The 8,185-nt window shown below is 47.0% G+C and overlaps 1 pseudogene; it reads right to left on the bottom strand.

Annotated features, from left to right (window-relative positions):
* Positions 1-2,858: 2,858 nt before the first annotated feature.
* Positions 2,859-7,559, bottom strand: LOC110743111 (annotated as a pseudogene).
* Between the last annotated feature and the right edge of the window lie 626 nt (positions 7,560-8,185).

The following is an 8,185-nucleotide window of genomic DNA, read 5'->3' as shown; positions in this document are numbered from 1 at the left end:
TATGTCCCCCCATGAATATGTACAAGGATTATTTGTCAAATTTTTAAAAATCAAAATTAAAAAGAATCAGGGCTAATCTGCCAGTGAACTCGCAGCCCATGGGCAGAGCTCCCCGAATGCTGCATTTGAAATCGACTTCCCATGGGAAGCTTTCTTAGGTTACATCTCGCAGCTTCTCATTTACCATTGTCCACAGCTGGCACATTCTGAAATCTGTTTCTATTTGACCCCATCATTTAGGTGCATCATGTGGCCATGGAGATTGGTGGGAGGGGCTTGCCCTAGGAAGCCAGTCTGGATTTGAATCTGTGCCCCTTCACTCATTAGCTGTAATGTGAGCGAGTGGCTAACTTCTCTGGACTGTTCCCTCATCTGCAAACCAGGACTGATCCTACTTACCTTGCTTCCAGGACTCCTGGGGTTACAAAAGATCACACACAGGACATCTGGTCTTGCAAGGTGCTTGACAAAGCCCTGCTTCCAAATTCCTTCCCAATGAAAACTCTTCCATTGTGTTTGAACTCACCCTGGGCACCCCAGAATGTCCAATAAGCATGTACCATGTTTGCAAATCAGTTCTGTACATCGCTTTGTTTTGTTATTTTAACTAATTATATTGTGATCTGAGTTTCAAAAGAACATGGCTTTTCTTTTTTCAACCCCTTCATTAATTCAGTATTTTGTCCACCTTAAAAGCTCAAGAAGTTTGCTGACAGACTAACAGAATGATCAAAATTTCCCAAACCTAAGCCTTTCCTTTCACTCCTTCCCCAAATGCTAGAGTTGCAAGGTCAGGAAGGAGCTGTTGAGGTCACCAACGCCTCCTTGCTCATTGCCACAGCCTGATCACACAGATGGTCAGCATCATAGACCTGTGGAGACCAGGAAGGACCACGAAGCAGCTCTGGCCAAACTCCTGGGTTTGAGGATGATTCCCACCACGTGCAAATGGAATGGTTTTTGATGGTGCTGTTGGTAATCCTTCTGGCAGATCATCTCACCATTCCCCGGTAACCAGTGTGCACTTGCTGTTTGTGATTCTGGATATATTTACTTTTATCTAAAATCTTTTTTTTTTTTTTTTTGAGACGGAGTCTCGCTCTGTCGCCCAGGCTGGAGTGCAGTGGCCGGATCTCAGCTCACTGCAAGCTCCACCTCCCGGGTTCCCGCCATTCTCCTGCCTCAGCCTCCCGAGTAGCTGGGACTACAGGCGCCCGCCACCTCGCCCAGCTAGTTTTTTGTATTTTTTAGTAGAGACGGGGTTTCACCGGGCTAGCCACGATGGTCTCAATCTCCTGACTTCGTGATCCGCCCGTCTCGGCCTCCCAAAGTGCTGGGATTACAGGCTTGAGCCATCACACCCGGCCTATCTAAAGTCTTTCGTTCAGAATCTTGGTCCAGGAGTTGGCCTTACAGTTTCCCAATGACTAATGTGTTTCTGTTGACCGGGCTGGTCTCACCCTGGACATATGTGTAGTCACATTTCGCAAAGTAAGCATTTCCTCACCTGCCAGTCACTCCTGTCCACCGTTCATTCTGAGTTACTTATTCTGGCTGCACACCTCTGAAGCGCCAGGCTTGGGCTCCCCCTCCTCATACGTCAGCCCCTGTGCTGGTTCTTGGCTTTCTGTCCTTTTGTCACCCCTCAGGAGTCCTTCTGGCTCCTGCACTCAGAGGTGCCCACACAGAATATAATATCCCGTGACAGGATGTCTCTCCACGTGCAAACCAAAATAGCACCAGCCTCTGTGTGCCATGTTCCTTTCTAAATGCACACTGACATCATGTCTAGTCTCACCTCTCGTCCGTCCCGGCCTCTTTATGGCACACACTGTGAAGGACTGTGAGAGATCTAAGGTGACTTTTTTGGCTCCTTTATTTGTAAGCTTTGAATCCATTCATATTTTTTCTCCTCATCGCTATTTGAACTCTGTCCCTGGTGGGGAGTCAGATGTGGACGGCTGTCTTGTGTTTTTCAATCCCTTTTCCTTTTGCTAAAAAAGATATTTAAGGAACTATAGCCAGGGTTGGAAAAGGGGCTCCATTACATTCTAGGAAAATAACACTATGTAGTCTTGTCTTGGGTGGCGGACTGTCTCCTCAAAAAATTTCAAAACGAGATGAGACCTTAGAAATCTCCTGGTCCAGTCCCTTTAGTTTACAGCTTAAGAAGTCAAGGCTCAGAGAAGCAAGCAATTGGCCTGAGATCTCAAGAGGAGGCTAATCCTGAGTCAGAATTATAATTCTGGACTCCTAATTGGGCGAGGTGGCTCATGCCTATAATCCTGACACTTCGGGAGGTCGAGGTGGGAGGACTGCTTGAGGCCAGGAGTTTGAATCACCAGCCTGGGCAACATAGTGAGACCCTGGCTCTACAAAAATAAAAATAAAAAAAATTAACTGGGCACGGTGTCGCACACCTGTAGTCCTAGCTACTCAGGAGGCTGAGGTGGGAGGATTGCTTGAGGCAAGGAGTTCCAGGCTGCAGTGAGCTGTGATGGTGCCACTGCAGTCCAGTCTGGGTGACACAGCAAGGCCTGTCTCTCAAAATAAAAACTAAAAACATAATAAATAAAAAGAATTCTAGGCTCCTGGCCTCAACTTAGTGTGTGGGTTTTTATAAGGTTTTTGTTGTTGTTGTTTGTTTGTTTTTTGAGATGGAGTTTCACTCTTGTTGCCCGGGCTAGAGTGCAACGGCTTCATCTCGGCTCACTGCAACCTCCACCTGCTGGTTTCAAGCAATTCTCTTGCCTCAACCTTCCAAGTAGCTGGGATTACAGCTGCACACTACCATGCCCAGCTAATTTTTTGTGTTTTTAGTAGAGACAGGGTTTCACCATGTTGGCCAGGCTGGTCTTGAACTCCTGACCTCAGGTGATCCACTGTCTCAGCCTCCCAACATGCTGGGATTACAGGCATGAGCCACCGTGCCCAGCCAGTTACTTATTTATTCACATAAATTAACCCATTTATTATAGGCTAGTGATGTCTCAAAGAGGAGAGGAGCGTCTACTGGTCTTTTTATCCTTTAGTCGTCCGATGGCGGACTTTCTTGTGACAGCAGAAGTGGTGTTAGAAGTCTAGGCACTGCCAGCTGCTGTCTTCATGCAGGGATCACAGTGCAGATCCCCACAGCTCATCTCTTCATCTCAGTTTTATCACGGAAAGAGCAAGTGTACTTGGCGTGCTGGCTGATTTCAATTTTCTTCGCCGTCTTCTGGAGGGAGGCACTGTAGCGGGTCCCGTATTTACCAACCATTCCAACTCTCTTGGTGCATTCAACTATGTTACGGTCAACTAGGTTCGAACCCGGAGAGCTGAGGTTATCTTTTTTTTTTTTTTTTTTTTTTTTTTGAGACAGAGTCTCGCTCTGTCGCCCAGGCTGGAGTGCAGGTGCAGTGGTCCGATCTCAGCTCACTGCAAGCTCCGCCTCCCGGCTTCACGCCATTCTCCTGCCTCAGCCTCCCGAGTAGCTGGGACAACAGGCGCCCGCCACCTCGCCCGGCTAGTTTTTTTTGTATTTTTTTAGTAGAGCCAGGGTTTCACCGAGTTAGCCAGGATGGTCTCCATCTCCTGACCTCGTGACCCGCCCGTCTCGGCCTCCCAAAGTGCTGGCATTACAGGCTTGAGCCACTGCGCCCGGCCAAGGTTATCTTTTTAAATTAAAAATGTGTATGTCAAAGAAAGAACAAAAGCAACTTCTAATGTCAAGTCAAATCATACATGTTTCCAGTGTCGTATGGCATCTGAGCATGCTAATTCATCCCAGGCACCTTGAATCTCTATTATTATTTACTTCCTCGGGGAACCCTCTCTGTTCAGCCTGTTTTAGTTGCCCTCTAAACCCAACAGAGCCCAGAGTGGCTCCAGCCAGGATGTGCTGATCTCTTACAGTCACGCCGTGTCTGCACCAGACGGTCACTGGCTAGTGTTGCCTGTCCCACTCCGTTTGAAACGCTCTCTGGATAGGGGTTAGATTTTAGTTTTGACAACTGCACTTGTTAGAAAATATATCTTCTAATCAAACAAGCTCTGTCTTCTCATCATCCTCATTATGCCCATTTTGCTCTGTGCCCTTCAAGCAGACACAGCTCGAGGGCAAACTGTAACTGGCATTGAACAGAAGGTGGGATTTTTATCCTCAGGCATCTCCTCCTGGCCACTTCTCCCCCTGACCCTTGATCTCAGCTTTCCTAGTCCCTTGACCTGCCTTATTTTGGTTCCTCACTTCATTTGCATTGTCACTGAAACTTTGTCATTCACCACCTCGATGGCCTGTCTTCTGTAGCTTTTTCTTGAAGCTTTCTCTAGGGTATGACTCCCAGTGTTGCCCTCTGGTCTTGTGAATCTTAATTGTGCAGACAGTGGGCTGTCTCCGCAATCAGGAGTGTATGGGACTGGTCAGTTGCCACATCCTTGCTCAGCCCCATCAGGTAGGGAGTGACCCTTTGGCTCGCTGGCCTCAGTTCTGTTCTCTGGAGCGAGGTAGGGTACATCTCACCACTGCTAGTCTTTTCAGAGTGTGGTCCTGTCCCTCCTGACAGTTCTTCACTCTCTCCTACACACCCTTTCTTTTTTCTTTTCTTTTCTTTTCTTTTTTCTTTTCTTTTCTTTTTTTTTTTGAGACAGGGTCTCACTCTGTAGTCCAGGCTGGAGTGCAGTGGTGTGATCTTGGCTCACTGCAATCCTCACTTCCCAGATTCAAGCAATTCTCCTGCCTCAGCCTCCCGAGTAACTGGGACTACAGGCACCCACCACTACATCTGGCTAATTTTTTTTTTTTTTGGTAGAGACGGGGTTTCATCATGTTAGCCAGGCTGGTCTCGAACTCCTGACCTCAGGGGATCTGCCCTCCCCGGCCTCCGATAATGCTGGGATTATAGGCGTGAGCCACCGTGCCTGGCCTCCTACGCACTCTTTCAAAGGATGGATATAAATGTATCGGTAGAGATGTTGTCTGACCTGTACGCAGGCCAGTGGGGCATTTTCTTTCCTTTACTGGAATATTCTATTTTCATCAGTGCAGACTCAGATCCCTTGGCTGTCTTTAGCAGTAACTCATACCTTGAGCTTGGGGTCAACAAAATTCCTCCACCCTTCTCCCCCTTTCGCTTGGTCTCTATTCTCTTCTGCCTGTGTCATTTAGTTATTTTTGAACTCTTGCATCTTGTGTTTATTTGTATTTTTACTTGGATTCATTATTCTAGCCGATCACTGGAATTCTTTTGAATCCTGATTCTTTCATGTGCATTTATGCTGACTTCACGCTTTTATTGTGTACAAATTAATATGTGAACATTTTGTGTGTCAAAAGTGCAGATGAAAGTGCTCAATGGGGTACAGGTTAGCAATTCCGCGTCAGCTTGACATATACACTGAGGTCAAGCAAAGAAGTAAGTGAGTGGCAGATGCTGGAAGCCAGCTTTCTCCCCACTGGAGAGGGAAGTTACAAATGCAGAAGGGGAGAGGCTGCTGGATTGAAGTCAGAGACATCAGGGTGAACTCAAGTGTATCTTAGTATAGACGCCAGGGAAGAACACACAAATAGTTGAAGCGGTGTGTATACACCGATGGGTGTGCAGAATTGATGTCCAGCTCTGTCTGCCCAGAGGGCCTGGAAGCAAAGAAGCTGCAGCCGCCTCAAGCACATCTTGAGTCCACATCTTGGTTTCCAAACACAATTCTCCAGTGAAAGGAACCAGGGTTCTTTGGAGAAATGGCTCATTCTAGGGCTGGGTCAGGGAAAATACAGGATGAACCTGCAGGATCTTGAAGTGGCAAAAAGCAAGAAAGCCCTCAAATAACACGAGGATGGGGGCACGTCACAGGGGCGCAGGAGCCAACCTGAAAAATCTCCCTATGGCCAACGCTGTAAGAATTTGAGCACAAAGGTAACTAACGTAGTACTGTGTCGTAACGTAAAGAATACAACAAATACATGAGCTCACATTGACATAAATACATGATTGAATACATAAATGGGAGAGAAGGAACACATATTTCTTATAATAGAAATCCAAATTATTTACATGGATATTTCCCTGTCCAAGTTGTGGAGTGCGATTTCACCCACCATCTTACCTGCGTCCTGAGGGTGGCTGGACTTAGTGACTTGCTTCCAAAGATAGCGGAGGGAGGACGAAAAAAGCAGCTACTCTGGACAAACCTGGCAAACACTTCCTCAGCCAGAGGACCAAGGCCCGTGTCATCAGTGGCCAACCACACAGAGAGCATGTACCCTTGGTGTGACTTGACAAGAATGACACTTTACCTCTGCATCTTCCCCCAAACCCATTTCCTGCGGTCTATTCATGAGAAAAACATCAGAAAAGAAAAACAAGTTGAGGCACATTCTACACGGTAACTGACCAGTAGTGCTCAAGACTGTCAACGTCATCAAAAACAAAGGCAGTTGAGAAGTCACAGAGCAGGGGAGACTATGGAAACATGACAACAAATGTAGAATGTTCGTGATTATTCTGTATATCTAAGATTATTCCCCCCAAAATGATTAAAAATAAAAAGAAGTTGGGTGCAGTGGCTCATGTGTAGAATCCCAGCACTTTGGGAGGCTGAGGTGGAAAGATCGCTTGAGCCCAAGAGTTCGAGCCTGGGCCACACAGGGAGACCCTGTCTCTACAACAATTAAAAAAATTAGCCGGGTGTGGTGATGCACACCTGTAGTCCCAACTACTCGGGAGGCTGAGGTGGGAGGATCACTCGAGCCCAGGAGTTTGAGGTTACAGTGAGCCGAGATGGTGCCACTGCACTCCAGCCTGGACAACAGAGTGAGACCCTGTCTCAAAGAGAGAGAGAGAGAGAGAGAGAGAGAAGGGAGCATAAAGAGCATATATATATATATATATATATTTTTCCCCCCCCCCACAAAAAGTGTCCCTTAGGACAAGAGCAAGAATCCAGTGGAATTCTACTAGTGACCTCTGTTAGTAAGGATCAATGCAATAATCAGCATTCTTCCACTGAATTGGACCAACCACGGATCTTCCTACTTGTGGGCTAGACAACCCCCAGGCTGGGCTTCTCCAGCTGTCGAAGCTGTGTCTTGAGTACCCAAGTCTCTTCTGCCACAGTGTGAGGGCAAATGCAGTGCCAGAGCCTGGTACTTCCAAGGCCTTGGTTTCTACTCTACTCATCTACGTTGTGCCCAGCCGTAATTTATAATTTTTTTTTTTTTTTTTGCAGGGGTGGGTAGGAAATCTCCACTTAGAAATCCATTCACATTTCAAGCTATACACATCTAAATCTAAGATCCACATTAGGCTGACCTCGTGTGCCCATCTTTTCTCTGCGTCTCTGTTACCAGACTCCTGCCACCCCCGAAGTCTGGATTAATAACTTCCAGGCTATTTGTCCCCAGGATTCCGCCCATCTCTGACCCACCTGTGAAGCTGCTTCCCGTCACCTGTTTCCATCTCCCATTTGCACAGCAGGTGATTCCGCTTCCAGAACTTCCGAAGGTGACGCCCTCCCCCATCCTGTGTCCACAGAACTTCCCTGGCCCTTGGACCATTTTCCTTGGAAGCCTCAATGTCTGTCATTTCCACTGAAATAAAACCGGCAGCTCTTGGCCCAGACCTCCACAACTTTCCACCGGGGTCCCTTCCCGCCTAAGGTGCAGATGAAGTCCAAGCTCGCTCTTCTGTCTTCTCCCCAAACGCGTCCTGTCATGGGGCCCTGGCCACTCTTGCCTCTCAGCTTGCTTCATGCAAGATGTTCTGTTTGGCATTCCCTCCTTTCTGGACACAAACCTACATCCCTCCCACTCTTCTTCACACTCCTTGAAGAGGCTTTTGATTCAAATTGTCTCGAGGCCTCCACGGCACCCCAGCTATTTTAGCGACTCGTTGACATTTCTGAACAACCATAAAGAATATGTTTCTTCTGTTTCTGCAATTCTTGTTTTCAGTACCTTATTTGAATGTAAGCTTTTTGAGTTCAGGCTCTGCATCCTCTACCAGCTCCTTATTTATACACATGGAGTTTGGTAAAGTGTTATCTGAACAACTTTTTTTCTACACACGAAGCTTGATAAAGTGTTACTTGAACACAATGAGTGTCCAGTTAAAGATGTTAGCTTTTCAGTTTGTTAAACGTGCAACCTTCACGGTGGACTAACTGAAAGTTGGCGCTACCTGATCAGGATTTGATCTTTCTCTACAGTTGA

Source organism: Papio anubis, chromosome 6 (assembly GCF_008728515.1).
Source record: "Papio anubis isolate 15944 chromosome 6, Panubis1.0, whole genome shotgun sequence".
Lineage (NCBI taxonomy): Eukaryota > Metazoa > Chordata > Mammalia > Primates > Cercopithecidae > Papio > Papio anubis.
Note: the sequence above shows the minus strand (reverse complement) of the source record. Positions and strands in the feature narration are given on the sequence as shown.